The sequence below is a fragment of the Camelus bactrianus genome, chromosome 22 (genome assembly GCF_048773025.1).
Source record: "Camelus bactrianus isolate YW-2024 breed Bactrian camel chromosome 22, ASM4877302v1, whole genome shotgun sequence".
Classification (NCBI taxonomy): Eukaryota; Metazoa; Chordata; class Mammalia; order Artiodactyla; family Camelidae; genus Camelus; species Camelus bactrianus.
Genome location: NC_133560.1, coordinates 20,893,169 through 20,913,138, shown reverse-complemented (window position 1 = coordinate 20,913,138; position 19,970 = coordinate 20,893,169). Strand labels below are relative to the sequence as shown.

General features: G+C 47.6%; 1 long non-coding RNA gene across 1 annotated transcript; it reads right to left on the bottom strand.

Annotated features, from left to right (window-relative positions):
* Positions 1–1,820: 1,820 nt before the first annotated feature.
* Positions 1,821–17,474, bottom strand: LOC123613414 (uncharacterized). Its single transcript, XR_006720767.2, has 3 exons — positions 16,239–17,474; positions 5,055–5,226; positions 1,821–4,803 (listed from the first exon to the last, which is right to left on the bottom strand). It is a non-coding gene; the product is annotated as an uncharacterized LOC123613414 (long non-coding RNA).
* Between the last annotated feature and the right edge of the window lie 2,496 nt (positions 17,475–19,970).

Genomic DNA, 19,970 nt, shown 5'->3' with positions numbered 1-19,970 from the left:
CCACCTCCTCCTTCTTTGTGTGACCTTGGCGGCAGCACTTCTCTGAACCTCAGTTTCCCCATCTGGAGCCTGACCTCACTGTCAGAAAGGGTAAGTTCTGGGCACAGAGGGGGTGCAGGGTCTGTGGGGCTGGATAGGGGTTGGGGTGCGGAGGCAGTAGGGGAGGGGTTGGGTCTGTTGAGAACATTCCATTAGCAGTTCCCAGCCTCTTTGAAAACAGGAAGCCAGCTCTCAAGGGAGCCCCCAGCAGCGCTTCCTGAGCCTCCTCGTGACGCACACTGGAGGGTGTGCACACACACATGTATGTTTGCAGGAGGCCTGGAAATAGGTGGAACCGCCAGTGTGTGCCTACATGTTTGTGTGTCCGTCTTGTCTGTGGAGTTGCCCAGAGGTGTGTGCATACACCTTATATATACTCGAATGTGGTACACATCTCCCGTCAATACGGGAAGCAGATACAGGCTGACTGGTGCATTTGTGAGTCCGGGTCTAGGTGTTAGACATGGGTGTCTGTCAGCAGTGGATGTTGGTGTATGTTGGCAAGAGCTAGCTTGTGCTAGAGTGTACTGGCTTGTGCAGGCTTGTGCTGATACGGGCTGGTATGTGCTGATATGTGCTGGCAGATAGGAGCTGTGTGGCGTTCCCTAGACCTCTGAATCCCCAGGTAAGCCCTGATTCAGCTGCCAATGATTACTCTGGATTCCATCTCTTCCCTGTTCCCAACCCACCATGGTCCTCCTGCTCCCTAAGGCCCTGCATAGCCTCTGTGGCTGCTCCGCCCTCCTTTCCTTCTGTCTGCCCTTCACATATCAGCCCCTGGCCCACCTGCCTCCTTGTTGTTTCTGGAGGCTCCCAAATATGATCCTACCTCAGGATCTTTGCACTTGCTATGCAAAACATAGCCAGGCCGCCTGACTTGTCTTCCCTCTCCATCCCTCAGGACCCAGGATACTGGCATTGGGTGCATCACCCCTCTCCTCCTTCTCAACTGTCTCCCTGTCCTTCCCCAAGTCCTGACCACAGGCCCCAGCTTTGACCACTTTCCTTGGCATCCTAGGGTGAGTGGCCTCCCTCTGTAAGCCTCAGTTTATTCTCCTGTAAACTGGGGCCAATCTTGGTGTGGCCTCATTCAGCCAGAGTCACCCAGAAAGTGGAAAAGCCTGAATTCAAACCTGAGCTGGCCTAATCTCAGAGGCTCTGTCCTTGCCCATATTCAGTGGAAGAAACACCTGAAGGTCATGGACAGTCTAAGGTCACTCAACCACAGGGGCCAGATGGGGCCAAACTGGGGCCTACTGCATGTCACATTGCTGGGATGCCTTTTTCTTGCTGGCAAACTTCTACTCATCCTCCAAAACCCCATCTCCAATACCCGCTTTCTCTGACCCAGGTCTGACCTCATGGGCTGAAGGCATTTGTGTCCCCTCTAGACAGGCCAGGGCTGAGGCCTCTCAGGAGCCTAGCATCACCCAGGCAGGTACATGGGACCATGTTTCTCACATGCTGAATTCTTGGAGTTGGCCCAGGTCCCCCTCCCATGCCTGATTCCCAGGAGGTACTGCCTACTGCCTTATCACCCTCAGGATCTGCCAAGCTCTATAGTTTAGAAGGGCAGGCAATACACCAGAAATTGACACAATGTAAGTGACTATACCTCAATGAAAGAAAGAAAGAAAGAAAGAAAGAAAGAAAGAAAGAAAGAAAGAAAGAAAGAAAGAAAGAAAGAAAGAAAGAAAGAAAGAAAGAAAGAAAGAAAGAAAGAAAGAAAGAAAGAAAGAAAGAAAGAAAGGAAGGGAGGAAGGAAGGAAGGAAGAAAGAAAGGAAAGAAAGAAAGAAAGAAAGAAAGAAAGAAAGAAAGAAAGAAAGAAAGAAAGAAAGAAAGAAAGAAAGAAAGAAAGAAAGAAAGAAAGAAAGAAAGAAAGAAAGAAAAAGAAAGAATGAAAGAAAGAAAGAAAGAAAGAAAGGAAGAAAGAAAGGAAGGAAGAAAGAAAGGAAGAAAGGAAGAAAGACAAGCAAGACATTTCCATTCCACCCAGAGGCCTATGTGCTCTGGAAACTCCCCTGCCCAGGCCTTCAGCCCCTCTAGTCTTGCCCTCACATCAGTTCCACACCAACTGATTCATCTGTGAAATAGACCAAAGATATTCCAAGGCCCAGCCAGTGCTATGGGGATTTCTTGCTGGTGTCTCAATGTCCCAGCCCCAGGGAAGCCATGAGAACTTGAAACAAGGCTCATATCCCAACACTTACACACCCTCCCCTAAGCCCACAAGGTCCCCTGCGGCCTGGCCTCCACAGCCTCCATCACAACAGGTTCAGTCCCACCTCAGGGCCTTTATACTGGCTGTTCCTTCTACCCAGCTAGCCCTTCCCTCACTCCTCACAAGGCCCTTATCTTCTCCTCCAGGTCTAAGTTCAAACATCCCCATTCTCAGAGGCCCCTCAGCCTCCCTGACCTAAGCTGCCCTGCCTCATTCTCTCTCTCAGCCCTTCCCTTGCACTTCTGAAAATTCACAATTACAATGTATTGATGGGTTCGGTCATCCTCCACCTCCCCTCTGTAATGGGAGCTCGCAGAGGGCAGGGCTGCAGCACCCAGTGAGTGTCCAATGAACAGGCAATAACAAAGGAGACTGCGGGAACCCAGAGCACATCCCCCTAAGGGAGAGTCTCTGGCCTCACCCCCGGCCTCCAGATCCTTGCTGCCTCCCTCCCACAATCTGCTTGGTGTTTGAGGTGTGGGGGTGGGGGGAGCAGAATTGAAACCCTACCCATCACAATCCAGAGCATCTTTCCCTTCCAGACTCCAGGCCTACACAGGTCCTTATTTTGGCATTTCAGCCCATAGCATGGATGGGATATCCAAGGTCAGGAGAGGTTCCGTTGATCATGCCCCTCCTTTACTCACACTCTGGCCACAGCTTCCCATCACCCTACAGAGGAAGTCCAGCTCCTCCACTCAGGTTCAAGGTCCTTCCCAAGTGTGTCAAGATCCTTCTTTTATCCTTTGCCTAATTCTCAGTCACCCTTTGGGTCTCTCTTGGTTGCATTTCCCAGGATTGACTGTTGAGACAATCTCAGGAAACATTAACTGCTGTCAGAGACCATAGTCACTAGACCAAGCATGTCAGCACATCAGGCTGAATGTGACTCTTAAAGTCAGGGGACTCACTACATGATATATGAACATCGTGGACCATTGAACTCATTGTTTGCACAATATATGAACATCATGGACCACTGACTACTAACAGGATACTAAGCATAGTATACGGAGCAGGGACTGCCTGAGAGCTTAGGTCGGGAGGTGACAAACCTTTTCTATAAGTATCCAGTTTATAAATATTCTCAGCTCTGTGGTCCATGCTGTGTTTGTTGCAACTAGTCAACTCAGCTCACTTGAAAGCAGCTGCAAACAATACTCAAATGAGTGAGCATGACTGTAACCCAATAAAATTTTATTCATGGACACTGAAATTTAAATTTCATACAGTTCTTCTTCTTTTTTTTTTTTTTTTTTGAATGGAGGTACTGAGCATGCAGGACCTTCTGCACGCTAAGCGTGTGCTGTACCACTGAGCTATACTCACCCCCAACACTGAATTTCATATAATTCTCATGTGTCACAAAATCATCTTCTTTTGATGCATCTTCAATCATTGAAAAGTGTGGAAGCCATTTCTAGATCTGGCCAGAGCTGTTTGTCAACCCCTGTGGGTAACAAAGTATCAGGATTCGTTGTTTATAAAGTAACAGAACTACGTTTAAAATGCTTCCAGGTCGCCAGCTAAGAAATCTTAGGGCAAGTTGATGACTGACAGTGTCTAACTATTGACAAGTAACAGGTTAGGACTCGATATTTATGACGTTTCAGAACCAAGGAAGTGTGGATGGCTAACAGGGTGACAGGACCTGGGTTTAAGCTGGACGCAGCCACTGGCCCCAGCACGGCAATCACCAGATGGGGCGCTGCTGCCTATTCTCAGAACACTGTTTACCAAGTATCCAATGACAGGGGCCGGTGGCAGGGTATCGAGTCACAGGGCAGTCACACCAAGACTTGGGCACTGTGACAACTCTAGACACCAGCTGTTTACAGTGACATGAGACCGGCTATTTACAGGAGACCATCCGCCCTGCTTCCGGATGCCAGAATCCGGACGGTGGGATGGGCTCCTCCTGTTTACAGAGGGCCCTGGTTCTGGGGACCTTTCTCCTGTAGCTGCCTCCAGCACCAGGAGTGAGGGTGCTCCCAGTCCAGGCGAGGTGTGGCTTTTGCTCACTCAAAGGACCCAGTGCTCAGTCTGGGCTCTTTGGTGAGGGCAGGAATTGAGCACTGAGGGCATTGGGTCCCGTGGTCCCACTTGGATTCTCTCTCGACACATCACTTAAGCTCTCTGGGCCTCTGCTTCCCTATATGTGAAAAAGGCACAAGGATGGAACAGGGTGGCCAAAACAAATACAGGACACCCAGTTAACTCTGAATTTCAGATAAACAATAAAATTTTTCTTTTAGTATAAATATAGACCACACAACATTTGGGGATATACTAAAAAAAAAAATGTATTGCCCTGGGTGCCATGATGTTTATTTGCCAAATCTGGTCCCACTTTGATGAAGCCTCCCCTACAGAAGGTTGTGAAGATCCAGAGGGAATTCCAGACCAGGCACAGAGGAAGTCCTTGGTGTGTGGTACCACTGACATTCACCGTCTTTCTCTCCCAGGAGCTCATGCGCATGCGCCTTGAGTAAGGGCTGATGATTGACTCATAAATGCACCATCTGTCTCTGAGGACCAGGGCCTGAGTGATAAGAATTGCATTATTATTCAAGAGTCTCACTAGAACATCAGCAAGAGCTCCGGACCACAGCGGTCCCATAGGAGGGCAGGGGGTCCTAGATTTTTTCATTTATAGTGTGTTCCCAGCAACCAGAATCTGGCCCAGTGCCCTGCAAGGCTCTGTAAAGAGTTATTGAGTGAATGGAAAATGGGATTCAATAAGTAGTTACTGAATTCAGTAACTGATCCCACAACTCTTTATTGAATACTTACTGTATGCCAGGCACCTCAATCCTTGCCTGCCCAGGGTTCTCCATCAACAAAGGAGATGGATATTAACACAGCCATCACCATAAGTGCCAACTGGCAACTTGGACAAGACCTGCCAAAGGAGATCCCCGGTGCTAGAAGTCTAGGAGGGCTTCCTGGAGGACCTGATGGAAACCTGGATGGGGAGATATAAACAGAGGACAGAGAGTTCCAGGCAGAGGGCACAGCATGTGCAAAGGTTCTGGGATGGCAGGGAACATGATGGTTTCAAGGGCTGTTTTCATGCCACTCCCAGCTCCTCTTGACAATTTTCCAGCTCCAGAAGCAAGGCTGGCTAGGCTAAGTTTAGGATGACCAGGGTTGCATGGCAAGTTGGGCAGGACGTTGTGTCCTGAATCGCCCACAGAGGGAAGGATGAAAGCCCCAGCCCAACCTCAGCCCTGGCGGGAGCAAGACAAACATCACCCAACATCGCCTCTGCCCTGGAATTTCCACAATCGCCTGCCTCCCAGGTACACCCTCCTCTCCCACAAGGCCCTGGCCATCTCAGGAGACACGCACAGGGGGAATGGGACACAGCCATAGGCTGCTGGATGGGGTCAGGAGGCAGAGAGAAGAGCTTCAAGATGCCCAGCTGGGAAGTCTCAGGGCCAAGAATGAGGGCTTGGGTGGCAACAAGAACAACCACCGTAATAGCACCACTAACCCCGGTGAGCGCCCAGCCAGGCCTTGCTGGGAGAGACCTCATTTAATAGCCACAAAAGCCCCACCAGGAAAGTAAATTGGTGCAGCCACTATAGAGGTTCCTTTAAAAAAAGCTAAAAACAGAGCTACCATATGATCCAGCAATCCCGTTCCTGGGCATATATCTGGAAAAGACAAAAATCGAATTTGAAAAGATGCATGCACCCCAATGTTCACAGCAGCTCTATTTACAATAGCCAAAAGTTGGAAACAACCCAAGTGCCCACCAACAGACAATTGGTTTAAGACCATGTGATATATATATACAATGGAATATTACTTAGCCATTAAAAAGAATGAAATGTTGCCATTTGTGGCAACATGGATGGACTTAGAGAATATTATACTCAGCGAAGTAAGTCAGACAGAGAAAGACAAATACCCTATGATATCACTTATATGTGGAATCTAAAAAATGATGCAGATGAATATATTTGTAAAACAGAAACAGACCCACAGACATAGAAAACAAAATTTTGGTTACCAAAGAGGAAAGGAGGGGGTATAAATTAGGAGTTTGGATTAACATACACACACTACTATATATGAAATAGATAAACAACAAGGACCCACTGTATAGCATGGGGGACTATACTCAGTATCTTGTAATAACCTATGATTGAAAATACTCTGAATATATATACATGTATATAACTGAGTCACTTTATTTTTTTAAACTTTTTTAAACTGAGTTATAGTCATTTTACAATGTTGTGTGAGTTACTTTATTGTACACCTGAAACTAACATAATATTGTAGATCACCTATACTTCAATAAAACAAAAAAAAGCCCACCAGGCTGGTTCCATAAGTATCCCCATTTTACAGACAGGGAAACAGACTCTGGAGGAAGAAGCTGCTGGCCAAGGACTTGTGGTGACCCCAGGATGCAGTCTTAGTCAGTTTCAGTTTCTATGACAACAATACCAGAGAGGGTTGGGGTACAGCTCAGTGGTAGAACATGTGCTTAGCATGCACAAGGTCCTGGATTCAATCCCCAGTACCTCCATTAATATCTATCTATCTATCTATCTATCTATCTATCTATCTATCTATCTATCTATCTACTTATCTATAGATAATACATATTATTAATATATATGGATATTAACATATATATTAATATCTCAAATGTTGGGGAGCTTAAACAGATATTTATTTCTCAAAGTTCTGAAGGCTGGGAAGTCCCAGATCAAGGTGCCAACAGATGTGGAGTCTGGTGAGAACTCCTGGTTTGGAGACAGCTGTCTTCTTGCTGCGTCCTCACAGGGTGGAGAGAAGAAGGAGGAAGTGGGTTCTCCCACGTCTCTTCTAATCCTATCATGGGGGCTCCACCCTTATGAGCTGATCACATCCCAAAGGCCCCATCACCCAATACCATCATATTGGGGATCAGGATTTTAATTTATGAATCTGGGGGGGGACGCATACATTCAGTCTATAGCAACTCTACCTTCCCTCTTTTTTTAGGGGGGAAGCAATTAGATTTATTTTTTTTAAATGGTGGTATTGGGGATTGAACTCAAGACCTCATGCATGCTAAGCATTTGCTCTACCACTGAGCTATACCCTCCCTCCACATTTGTATTTTAAGTTGTGTCAATATTAACATGATATACACAAAGCATTCGTGAAAGATATGTGAGTGTACCATTATCTAAACACAGGAAGGAGGTCAAAGATCAGTCCATTTAGAAATGGAGGTATTTTGGCTGTTACAGTTGCACAGAGATGTTGCCTGAGTTTCCACGTCTGTACTATAGAGGTAAGGACCCCCTCACTGGGGGGGCTGTTGCGGGGACCAAGTAGATTGGAGGTGATGTGGTAGGTACTGTCAGGTAGGATAAATAAATCCTGGGTTGGATTTAGTATCTTTTGCCCTCTCTGCTGCTGTTTTGTTTTACGCTGATGAAGGTCAACATAAAGAATAGATGGCACATCTCACCGTTGTCCAAATACTCGGGTTGCTAATCTACAGGGCAGGAGCCTTCCCTGCGTGGCCTGGGCCACCCCAGTGGAGCAGCAGCACTGTCCCAGCCACGCCCCAGTGCACAGATGTCCCTTGACAAGGTCCAGTCTTGGGGCTGCTTCTATTCTAGAACAATCTTGGGGAGAGTGAGGAGCCCGGGCCAGTATCCTGAGACTCTAGAGTCCTCGAGTCACTGAGAAGTTGGACTCAGGGTGACCAATGGGGGAGCTCATGGCCTGCTAAGGGGACCTAGAGGGCTGCTTTGGGGACCCAGCCATGTGGCCCCCAGAGTAGGGGGATTAATAGGTTCAGAGCAAGGTGGCCAGACCTGGGCTGGGCCCAGTGGGTGCAATTTTGACCTCCTTTGAAAGTTCAGCCCATCAACTATTCACTGGAGGTTCACCAATAGCTTGTGCCCCTCAGACTGGAGGCCCAGCAGTAGGTGCAGGGGTTGCAGGGAAGTCAGACAGTGGACTGGATACACCTGTGAGACAGACAGACAGACATTGGGAGACGAGGGAGACAGAGGGAGACAGAGGGAGACAAGCAGAGAGGCAGAGAGAGATAGTGAGAGACAGGGAGAGAGACACACACACAGATAGGGAGAGACAGGGAGACAGAGACAGCAAGATCGGAGAGAGAGAGACAGAGAAAGAGAAACAGAGAGAGAAAAAGTAGGGGAGAGAGACAAGCAGAGGGATATAGACACAGAGAGAGAGAGATGGAGAGAGAGACAGGGAGACAACAGCAGAGATGGGGGCTGGGGAGGCATAGAAAGCAAGAGCCATTAGTCCTACCCCTCAGGTCTGCCCTGTGGACCCCTCCCTGGCCTGAGACTGGTGCCCCTTTGACATACAGATGGAGAAACCAAGATCCCAAGCTCCCAACCAGCAGCTCCAAGGCTATGACAGTGGTTGGGACCCTCAGGTTGGAGAGATGCTGGAAGGACCCTGAAGGCTGGAGGCCAACAGATGAAAGGGACTCAAGTTTCTGGTGGGTCTCAGGGGCGATTTTGGTTTTGGAACCGAGTTTGTCCTGTAAGAAAAATTCTGCATCTCAGGTGAGGAGCCTGACCTTGGGATTAGCCCAAACCTAATAAGGTCGAGGGGGAAGGGGTGTCGTGGACACAGGGTGAGAGCAGCAGGGTCACTGTGAATCTGGGGATGGCCCACGGGTCACTGTGTGTTCTTGACTGCAGGGTGTGTTTGAAATTTTTCCATGACACAGAGCATTTTTAAATGACCTCTGGGCTCTTGAGGCTGATCCCAGGCCTGATGTCCAAGACTGAGGGAAATCTCAGCTCTTCCTGGAGATTGGCCCAGGGGCACCAGAGTGGGGGATGCTGAGAAAACTTTGGGAATGGCCCAGGCCTGAGAAAGAGGTGCCAGGCAGCCTCGAGTGGGTGGCTGGGAATTCTGCTCCTAGCATCCCCACTCCCCCAACACCCACACTGCCCCCTACCCCACCATCGCCATGTGCACACCCCCACACCCATGGGCAGAATGACCCGAGCAGTGACTGCCCCTCCTCACCCCTGAGGGAGGGGGCACATCTAATACACAGAGTGACCTCCCCTCCCATGGGCCACCTCCCTGGGAGATGCTGGGGGAAAGCTGGGGCTGGGGGAGTGAGGGGAAGTGAGAAGTGATGGCCTGAGGTTTTAGGGGACCTGGGGACTCATCTCATTACTGGAGATTCAGGGACTGGGGTTGGCCTTATCTTTGATGTTCCTGAGGAAATGGACTGGGATCAAAATGACTAGATCTAGAGAAACCTGTCATTTCACCAGGAAAAAAAATCTCTCTAAACCATGGCTTCCACCAGGAGTGAGAATATGAGGACGGATAAGTCAGGGGCTTAAAATGGGCTTGACACACATCTCCAAACAGGCAGGATCTATAATGGAATATTACTCAGCCATAAAAAAGAATGAAACAATGCCATTTGCAGCAATGTAGATGGACCTAGAGATTATCATACTAAGTGAAGTAAGTAGAGAAAGACAAATATCATTTGATATCACTTATATGTGGCATCTGAAAAAGTGATACAAATGTATTTATTTACAAGACAGAGACAGATTCACAGACATAGAAAAGAAATTCGTGGTTACCAAAGGGAAAGCAGGGGGAGGATAAATTAGGAGTTTGGAATTAGCAGATATAAACTACTATACAAAAAATAGATAAACAACAAGATCCTACTCTATAGCACAGGAAACTATATTCAATACCTTGTAATAACCTATAATGAAAAAGAATATAAAAAAATATATGTATAACTAAATCACTATGCTGCACATCAGAAACTAACACAATAGTGTAAATCAACTATATTTCAACTAAAAAAAAAAATCTGAAGCATAAAAAAATGCAGTGGTGAATGGAAGATCTGGTGAAAGGACCCTGCAACAGAAAAGAGGAATAAATGAAGGAAATGGTGCTCTGAACCCTTCAGGGAAACAAAAACAGCTGTATTAAGAGATAAGAAGGAAGCAACGGGGACGGTGGATGTATCATATTCTTGGACAGGGAGGCTGAGGCTCAAAAGACACTGATTCCCTCTGAAGTTTTAACACAACTCCAATCAAAGTCAAAACAGAGTTCTTCCCCCAGAACTTGATGATTCAAATTTTTATCTGGAAAAGCAGAAGGTTGCAAATAGCCAGGATGCTTCTGCAGAAGAACAGGGCAGTGTGACCTGTCCTACCAGATGCTGGAACCCATTACAAAGCCTGTAATTGAACCAGAGGGATGTTGGCACAGGAGAGACACATTGATCAACTCACAGACACCCAATGCAGGTTAGGAATTTTGCTCCAAGTTGGAGAAGGTCTGTCCCAGCAGTAGAAAGGGGAGACTATCTTATAAAGGATCTGGAAAGTGAGAATCCATGTTAAAAACAATTAAATTATTAAACTGGATTCCCACATCACACAAAACTCAAGCCCATGTGGGTGAAGGGGTTATGTGCAAAAAAAAAAAAAAAAAAAAAAAAAAAAAAAATATATATATATATATATATATATATATATATATATATATATATATATTTATATACACAATAACAAACTAGGGGAAGACACAGACATAGTAAACAAATTTATGGTTACTGGAGGGAAGGAGGGTGGGAAGGGATAAACTGAGAGTTCAAGATTTGCAGATACACACTACTACACATAAAATAAGCAACAAGTTTTCTTCTGTATAGCACAGGGAACTATATTCAATATCTTGTAGTAATCTATAATGAAAAAAATATGAAAACAAATATGTGTATATATATGCATAATTGAAACATTATGCTGTAAACCAGAAATCGATGCATTATAAACTGACTATATATTTCAATTTAAAAAAAAATGAAAAGAAAAACAAACTAGGGAAAGATATCTGCAATATACTTGACTAACAGAGGAATAGTATCAAACATATATAAAGAAACCCTATAACTCCATGAAGAGGACAAAGACGGGGCATCATTATTTGGGATGGGAGGAAGTGTGGGAGTTTCCCGGGGCTACCAAAACAAAGTACCATGAACTGGGTTGCTTAAAACATCAAAAATGTATTCTCTCACAGTTCTGGAAGCCAAAAGTCTGAGATCAAGGTGCTGGTAGGGTTGGTTCCTTCTGGAGGCTCTGAGGGAGAATCTGTCCCATGCCTCTCTCCTGGCTTCTGGTAGCTGCCTACAACCCTTAGCATGTCTTGGCTTACAGCAGTCTCTGCTTCTGTCTTCACGTGGCCATCTCCTCTGTCTCACATCTCATCCTTTTTCTTATCTTATTGGAACACTCATCATTGGATTTGGGACTCATCCTAATCCAGGATGAGCTCATCTTGAGATCCTTACCTTAATTCCATCCCATTCACAGGTTTCAGGTGGACACGTGTTTTGGAGTGTAATCATTCAGCCCACTATAGGGGAGACCCTTGATCCTAAGATCATAACCTAATAAACAGAACAGTCATCAGCCTGAGGTTCAAAAGCCACATTCCTAATGCTGGAATTCTTGTTCCTTTCTGTGTCCACTGCTCCTGGCAAGGACCTAGCACACAGCAGACTGGAGGTGATTCCGGAGCAGAGAAGTGAGTAAATCTAGGCTCCAGCTGGCTGGGGTTTAAGTCCTAGCCCTTCAGATCAGTGACTTGACCTCTCTGTGCCTCAGTTCTCTGGTGGAGGCAGAGACTGGAGTGATTTGACTACAAACCAAGGAACAACCAAGGGTCGCCAGCTGCCACCAGAAGCCAAAAGAGTATATTTTTGTTGTATTAAGCACCAGGATTACCGTCATCTGTTATAGCATTCCCTGGAAACTCATGCAGTGCCTCATAGGACTGCTGGGATGATTCAGTGAGTAAATACCTGACACGATCTGGTATGCACTTAATATAAGTTCCCTGGGAGAATAAAATGTGCTAAAGCACAAAGCATAAAGCATGAATTAAGCATTGGCTGTTGATTGAATGAGTGATGGAAGCTAACAGTGAGGAGGGCTCAGTGCAATCTCAGACCCCGGACCCCTAACTCTCCCGTGACCCGGGGGCGCCCTGCCTCCGCAGCCAGCACGTTGTGTCCAGCCTTTTCCTCTTAAGCACAGACACCGTCCAGAAGGCAGCAACAGGCGGTTGGAGCCGGACGCTATTTGCAAATCAAAACCGGGCCTGCGGCCTTAGTCACCCACTTGTGAAACCAGCGCTGCTGCTTCCGCCCTCTGAGAAAGTCCCCCAGTGACGTGACGCCACGCGGGGGAAGGACAGGGAATGTGGAGGGGGCTGAAGGCTGTTCCTGGGGGATCTCGGGGAGTGCCAGTGCCTCTGTGCTTCAGTTACCCCATCTGCAAGTGGGCACATGGAATGTGTGCCGGGGGTGGGGGTGGGGGTGCGGGTGGAGATTTCAGGCTCCCAGCAGGGCACATTGGACTTGGGGATGCTGAGTGAATGACTCAGGTTCTCCATCTGTGAACTAGTGAGAAACACACAGCCACCAGAGTGACCGCATGTGGTCATGTCCTTCCCTTGGGAGACATAAATCAAGTCCTATCATCCGCCTAGACATCCTCCCAGGGTGCTGCACTGTTTCTAAGTTGGAGACCATCACCCTCCCCACAGTCCCTAAGGCCCCATGGGGTCCAGCCCTGGTGCCCTCCCCCCATCATCTCCCTCCACTACCTCCTGGCAAACAAGCTCATTCCCAAGTTGGAGCTCTTGTTTCTGCCTGGAACCTTCTCACCCACACCTCCTGCTCTCTCCCTTGGCTCATTCTGGCCCTGGGCCCCAGTGCTACCTCTTCCAGGAGGGCCTCTGTGACTACATATTGGGAAAGACCCTTCCTCTGTCACATCTGGTTGTGTGTCCCACATTATCTGTACTGTCCATCTCCCTCCTGGCCCCCAGATCATGAGTGCCACAAGGGCAGGGATGTCTCAATTATCCCCAGCTATGTCCCCAGACACCGAGCCCAGGGCCTGGCACACAGTAGGCATCTGATAAATGATTCACAATCAGTGTGATTATTTGTGAGCTCATTGATTTGACCCTGCTGTGAACAAAATCTAGACTCCTGATGGTAGGAGAGGAAGAAAGGGCATGTGGGCAGGAGTGGACTTTGAGCTGAGACCTGAAGGAGGCAGGGGAAACATCTGGGTGTCTTGGGGCAAGCTGGTCTCTGGTGGAGGCACAGCTTGTGCAAAGTCCCTGAGGCAGGAAAGTGGCGGACTTGTTGAAGGCACTTTCAGGAGGCCAATGTGGTCTGAGCAGGGTTAAGAGGGGAAAGTGGGAGCAGCAAGGCCAGCCTGGCCTTGTGGCCCCAAGGAAGACTTTGGCCTTGACTTTCCTTGACCAGGGAGGTCAGCTTTCTCCTGATGAAACTAATCTCCTTCTATCTTTCTTTGATTTTCTCCAATTTCAATCCTTGTCAGAGGGAGGAGGCTCACCACTCACAGTTAAAATTAGGCTTGACCTAGCTTCACACAGCTTCATTTACTCCCACAACAGCCCCAAGACCAGGGCATCATCCCTGTTTTACAGATGGGAAAACTGAGGCTCTGAGAGATGAAGCGGTCATTCAGGTCAATGAGTGGCAGAGGCAAGATGTGAACGCTGGACGTTGGGCACCAGAGCCGCATCCTGCCTGGGGGGAGGGACACACATCATCAAATGTTCCACCCTGGAATGTATTGTTCAGTCCCTGGCTTTAGATGCAGGCAGGGGTGGAAGCCCCCCAGGGGTGTGCTAAAAATTCCAGTTTCGATGTTTCTGGCTTTAGTTTCTGTGGTTCTAGGATGCAGGTATATCTCGTGTTTGTTCACTCGCTTGTTCACTCATTCCTAGCTACCTTCAGGTGCCTGCCTTGTGTGGAGAGATGTCCAACTTAGGGGGGTCTGGGCCCAATATAGATACCTCCAGCTTCATAGAGTCAAGACTGGGCCAGAGGAAGGTACTCAGAACTGGGGATCCCTAAAGGTTTGGAGGCAGTTTGTGAGGGGTGGGGTGTTTCCTGAAGAAAGGACCCTCAGCCTGAGAAGCCCAGAAATTTCCTCCCTGCCCCCCTTACCATGATGAAAGTGAGGAGAGGGAGGGGACACTGCGGGGCTTCCCAACCCCAGAGACTCCCTGGGACTGAGGCCTCGCCTCAGACCTCACCCTCGGGTCCCCATTCCCAGCTGGTACCAGGCAGCTGCCAATGCCACTGGGACACAGCCTGGGCCACCCGCCAAACCTGCCCTTGGGAAACTAGCTCTGGGAGGTGAGGGTGTCTCCGCCCAGCTTGTCTGGGTGGAACCATGTGCAGTGACCATTTATGGGGCCAGCCTTCGGGGGTGGGGTGCGGGGGTAGGTTGGAGGGCAGCCTGAGAGCCACAGAGCCTGGTAGTTGGACCAGGGTGACCAGTGATGGCACTGAAGCTGGGGGCTCTGGACAAGACTCTGCATGATACAGGCCTTAGTTTCCCCATCAAAATACACCACAGCCAGGAAAAAAAAAAGCAAACACACAAAAATACACAAAAAGAAAAAAAGAGAGGAAAAACAAACAAAAAAGAAAGAAAAACAAATTGGAGCGCAAGGACCTACTGTATATAGCTCAGGGAACTATATTCAATTTCCTGTAATGAGCTGTAATGGAAAAGAATCTGAAAATATATGTATATGTGTATGTATATACATAACTGAATCGCTTTGCTGTACACCTGAAACTAACATTGTAAATCAACTACACTTCGATTGAAAAAAGAAGAATTTTTTGAAAAATCAGAGCTGACCCCTGTGTCTATGGGTTTTGAGCTGCTGAGTTTCAGGGTTAGAGAGGGATTCTTATGTGGTTTGGGTCTTCTGGGCAGCAGGTGAGTCCCCTAGGTCGCCTGGAGCTGGACCCTGAGGACATAAAAGGGGCACTTGGGGGAGATTAGGATCTTGGCTTGTTACAGGAAAATCTGGACTTTAAGACACTGGCCAGGCCTGAGCTGACCCGGCTGACACAGACCTAGTCTAGGAGATCTGGAGCAGAGTTGAGGGAGAGTCAGAAGCAGTGAGAGACAGAGAGATAGGGTGAGACAGAAAGATAGGGAGAGAAATGAGACAGACACGTCAAGTGTGGTAGGGAGGGGCAGAGAGAGAAAGAGGCGTGGGATGGACAGAAATAGACAGGGAGACACGAGACAGAAGAGAAAGAGAGGGAAACAGGATAGAAGGAGAGGCAGAGAGAGAAAGAGGCGTGGGATGGACAGAAATAGACAGGGAGACACGAGACAGAAGAGAAAGAGAGGGAAACAGGATAGAAGGAGAGGCAGAGAGACAAAAGAGATGCAGGGGCCAATCAGAGAGACATAGCTCCACACAACCTAGCAGATCCTGGGGAGCTGGGAATGCAAGAGCAGCGGGAGGAGCCCCTCCTGGAACAAATGTCTGCGTGCTCTTGAGCAAAATGAGACATCAGTGTTATTGAAGATGTTGTTAGGGACACAGCTCCCTAAGGTGGGAGACTCCGGAGCCAGAAACCCTATTCGCGTCTCACAGCCCCCCAGGAGAGTTAACTACCCCCATTCCACCGATAGGGAGACTGAGGCTGGAGAGCCCCAGGCTGCACAGCTAGCTGGAGGCAAAGCCAGGAGACATTTGTGCACCGACTCTGTGACACGCATCCGTCCAGCCCCCCACCGAAAGGCACACCACGGCTGGTGGAGGAGAAACCTGCCCCTCCTCCCGCGCCAGCCTCTCCCTGTCCCCATCCCCGTCCCAGCCCGCCCGCCCGCCCGCAGAGTGTTTTTCTTCTCTCCTCCTGGGCGTTTGGTTTCGGCAGGAACCGCCATGCCCGCAGGCGGTTCCCGCCGGGCAGGGTCAGCCGAGGGCGGGGACGGGAGCCAGAAGCAGCTCCGGGCCCGGGTGGGGAGAGCTCGGGGCGCGACCTCCGCCATCCTCCCAACACAGGGAACAGGCAGGGTCCCTCCCGCCCCCTCCGTATCTTGGTTCCCCCACCTGGAAAGTGGGACCCTGCGTGGTCGCGGTCCCCACGCGTGGCCAACGGCGGCGCGAGGAGGAGGGGGCGCGTCGCTCGGTGTGGCCAAGGGGCGGTCGCCTCCGGGCGGGGTTTCCCGCGTCCCTGCCAAGGTTCCGAGCGCTCTGTTATTAAACATTGATGGCAGCTGCCGGGTGCCTGCCCGAAGAGGCCTCCCAGTGCGGGGACAGGGTAGGACGCAGATGTCCAGACCGAGTCGGTGGAGTAAGGGGGTGGGTCAGGGCCAGCCAGGGGGAGAGGCTGGTGACAGGGAGGATGGGGAGAGATTCCTGCAACAGAGGACATCAAAGACAAGGAGAACTCTTAGATATGACACCCAAAGCACAAGCAAGTAAAGGAAAATACATAAATTGGGCTGCATCAAATTCAAAACTTTTCTTTGACAAAGGACACTTAGAAGGAAAAGACGACCCACCGAATGCGAGAAAATATTTACAAATTACACAGCTGACAAGCGATTAATATCCAGAATATATAAAGAACTCTCACAATTGATTAATAAACAGATAAATAACCCAATGGAATATGAACCAAGGATTTGGATGAACATTTCTCCCAAGATGTACTAATGGCCCATAAACACATGAAAAGATGCTCGACATTATTAGTCATCAGGGAAAGGCAAATCAAGCCATAGTGAGGTACCACCTCACACCCACTAGGATGGTTAGACTCAAAAAAAAAAAATGGGGGGGTGAATAGCAGGTGTTGATGAGGATATAGGGAAATTGGAGTCCTCACACACTGTTGATGGGAATGTAAATTGTGTAGGCAATTTGGAAAACAAGTTTCTCTATAATTTAAACATGGAATTACAGTATGACCAAACAATTCTACTCCTAGTTATATACCAAGAGAATTGAAAACAGGTGTTCACACCAAAGCTTGTACACATTGTACACAGTGTTCATAGCAGTAGTAGTCACAATCGCCTAAAGATAGAAACAACCCAACTGTCCATTAACAGATGAATGGATAAACAAAACGTGGTCCATCCATACAATGGAAGACTACTCAGCTCTGATATGTGCTACAACATGGATGAACCTCAAAAACATCATGCATTATACACCAGAGACTGACACATTGTAAACTGACTATACTTCAATTAAAAAAAAAGCAACATAATGCTGAGTGTCTTTCATAAAAGGCCACATATATGATTCTACTTATATGAAATGTCCAGAACAGGCCAATCCACAGACAGAAAGCAGATTAGTGGTTGCCAGGGGCTGAGGGAGAGGGATGGGGAGGGCCTGCTCCTGGGAACTGGGTTCCTTTTGGGATGATGGAAGTTTTCTGGAACAAGATAGTAAACAACATTGTGGTTGCACAACATTGTGAATGAACTAAATGCCATTGAATTGTTCACTTTAAAAGGGTGAATGGGGTGGGGAGGGTATAGCTCAGTGGTAAAGCACATGCTTAGCATGCACAAAGTCCTGGGTTCAGTCCCCAGTAACTCCATTAAAATAAATAAATAAATAAACCTAATTATCTTCCACTTCATCCCCCTCCAAAACCCAATAAATAAATAAACAATTTTTTTTTAAAAAACAGCAGGTTAGATGATACAGAAGAATGAATAAGCAATCTGGAAGACAGAATAGTAGAAATCACCCAATTAGAACAGCAAAAAGAAAAAAAAAAAGGTGAATAGTATGGTATGTGAATATATCTAAAAAAAAAAAGGAGGAGTGGGCAAAGGTGCACAGTTAAGGGAAGGGCATTTTACTTCAAGCCAAGGGCCTGGCAACTGCAGGGCACAGGCCAGGCCAGGGCTGTTCTGTGTCATCTCCTGTGGCCATGGTCCCCAGAGGCCCCTGATACTCCAACCCTATCCCAGTTCAAGGGAAGAGGTGGGGATGACATCTCTTTCTGACCAAACTACCCAGAGGCTGCTGCAGAGACGGAAGAGGGAGGTATCTAGGGAGGTAAACTGAGGCAGCCTGTCTCCCTGATGGAGACACGCATCCTGACTCATGGTAGGAACCACAGTGTAAGAGAGAGTCAGACCAAGGGAGAAAGAGACAGAGGAGAGGAGGTGAGAAAGAGCGCAAGGGTTCTGGAGAAGCCACCTTACCCATTTTACAGACTGGAATACTGAGGCCAGCTAGGCTTAACCAGGGCTGAACCACAGCAGGAAGAATCTATGAACAATTCACAAGTCAGGTCTCCTGGAGAAGGTGTGGAGAAAAGGGAACCCCATCTGTGGGAATGTAATTTGGTGCAGCCACTGTGAAAAACAAAATTAAAAATGGAGTTACCATATGATCCAGCAATCCCACTCCTGGGCAGGTACCCAGAGGAAACTTTAATTCAAAAAGATACATGCACCCCAATGTTCGTAACAGCACTATTTACAATAACCAAGACATGGAAGCAACCTAAATGTCCATAAACAGATGACTGGATAAAGAACTTGTGATATATCGATATAGTGGAATACTACTCAGCCATAAAAAAGAATGAAAGAATGCCATTCACAGCAACATGGATGGACTTGGAGATCATCATACTAAATGAAGTAAGCCTGAAAGAAAAAGAAAAATATCATATGATATTACTTATATGTAGAATCTAAAAAAATCACACAAGTGAACTTATTTACAAAACAAACAGGCTCACAGGCATAGAAAACAAACTTAAGGTTACCAGGGGGGGATGGGGGTGGGGAGGGATAAATTGGGAGTTCAGGATTTGCAGATACTAACTACTGTATATAAAATAGATAAACAACACAGGGAACTATATTCAATACCTTGTAATAGCCAATAATGGAAAAGAATATGAAAAGGACATACATATATACATATAAATACACACATATACATATATATGTATAACTAAATCACTATGCTGTACACAGATATTAAGACAACAGTGTAAATTGACTATAATTTTTTAAAAAGTCAAGTCTCTAACTCTCCTGCTCCAGAACTTCCATTCCATCTCCCACCAGCCCAAGAACAAAACTCCTAGATTCTCAAGCCCCTGTGGGCTGTGTCCTCTATCCCTCCTCACCTACTCCCCACCGACCACATCTGCCACAGGACTTTTGCTCTTGCTGTTCTGGTCTTTATTCACCATCTTGGCCCTCATACCACCTCTTCCAGGAAGCCCTCCCTCACTCCTGTTTTTCATACTGTCATTTGTCACTCTCCCAGGTTTATTATAATTCTCTTTGTGGTGATTAGATTAGCATCTGCCTTCCTCACCCAACCAGAAGCACCTCATGGCTGGACTGATTCTGACCTGCGTGGGACAGGAATAGGTATGGAGTAGGTGCTCAACATTGATTTCCTGAATCAATGAATGACTGAAGCTGTGAAAAGGGGTCTACCACAGTCTTGATTCCTGGAGCAACTGGAAGAATCTGAGAGATCAACACTCAGAGGAGCCCCAGAATAATAAGTTCATAGCAGGTGCTCAATAAACACTGGGACAGGGCTCTGCTAAGCAGGGTTGCCCAACCCACTGAGCATTCAGACCAATGCCCTGAACCCTTTCCTATTATACAGATGGGCAAGTAGAGGCCCAGAAAGGAACCTCCTGTGGGTCATTTTCCAGCAGCCAAAACAGACTTCAAGTGGCTTTAAAAAAAAAGAGAACCAGTGTGGCGAGCTTCAGGCTTGGCTGGATCCAGAAACTAAGATGCCAACTCTCTGTGCATCTGTTCGCTCTGTAAGCTT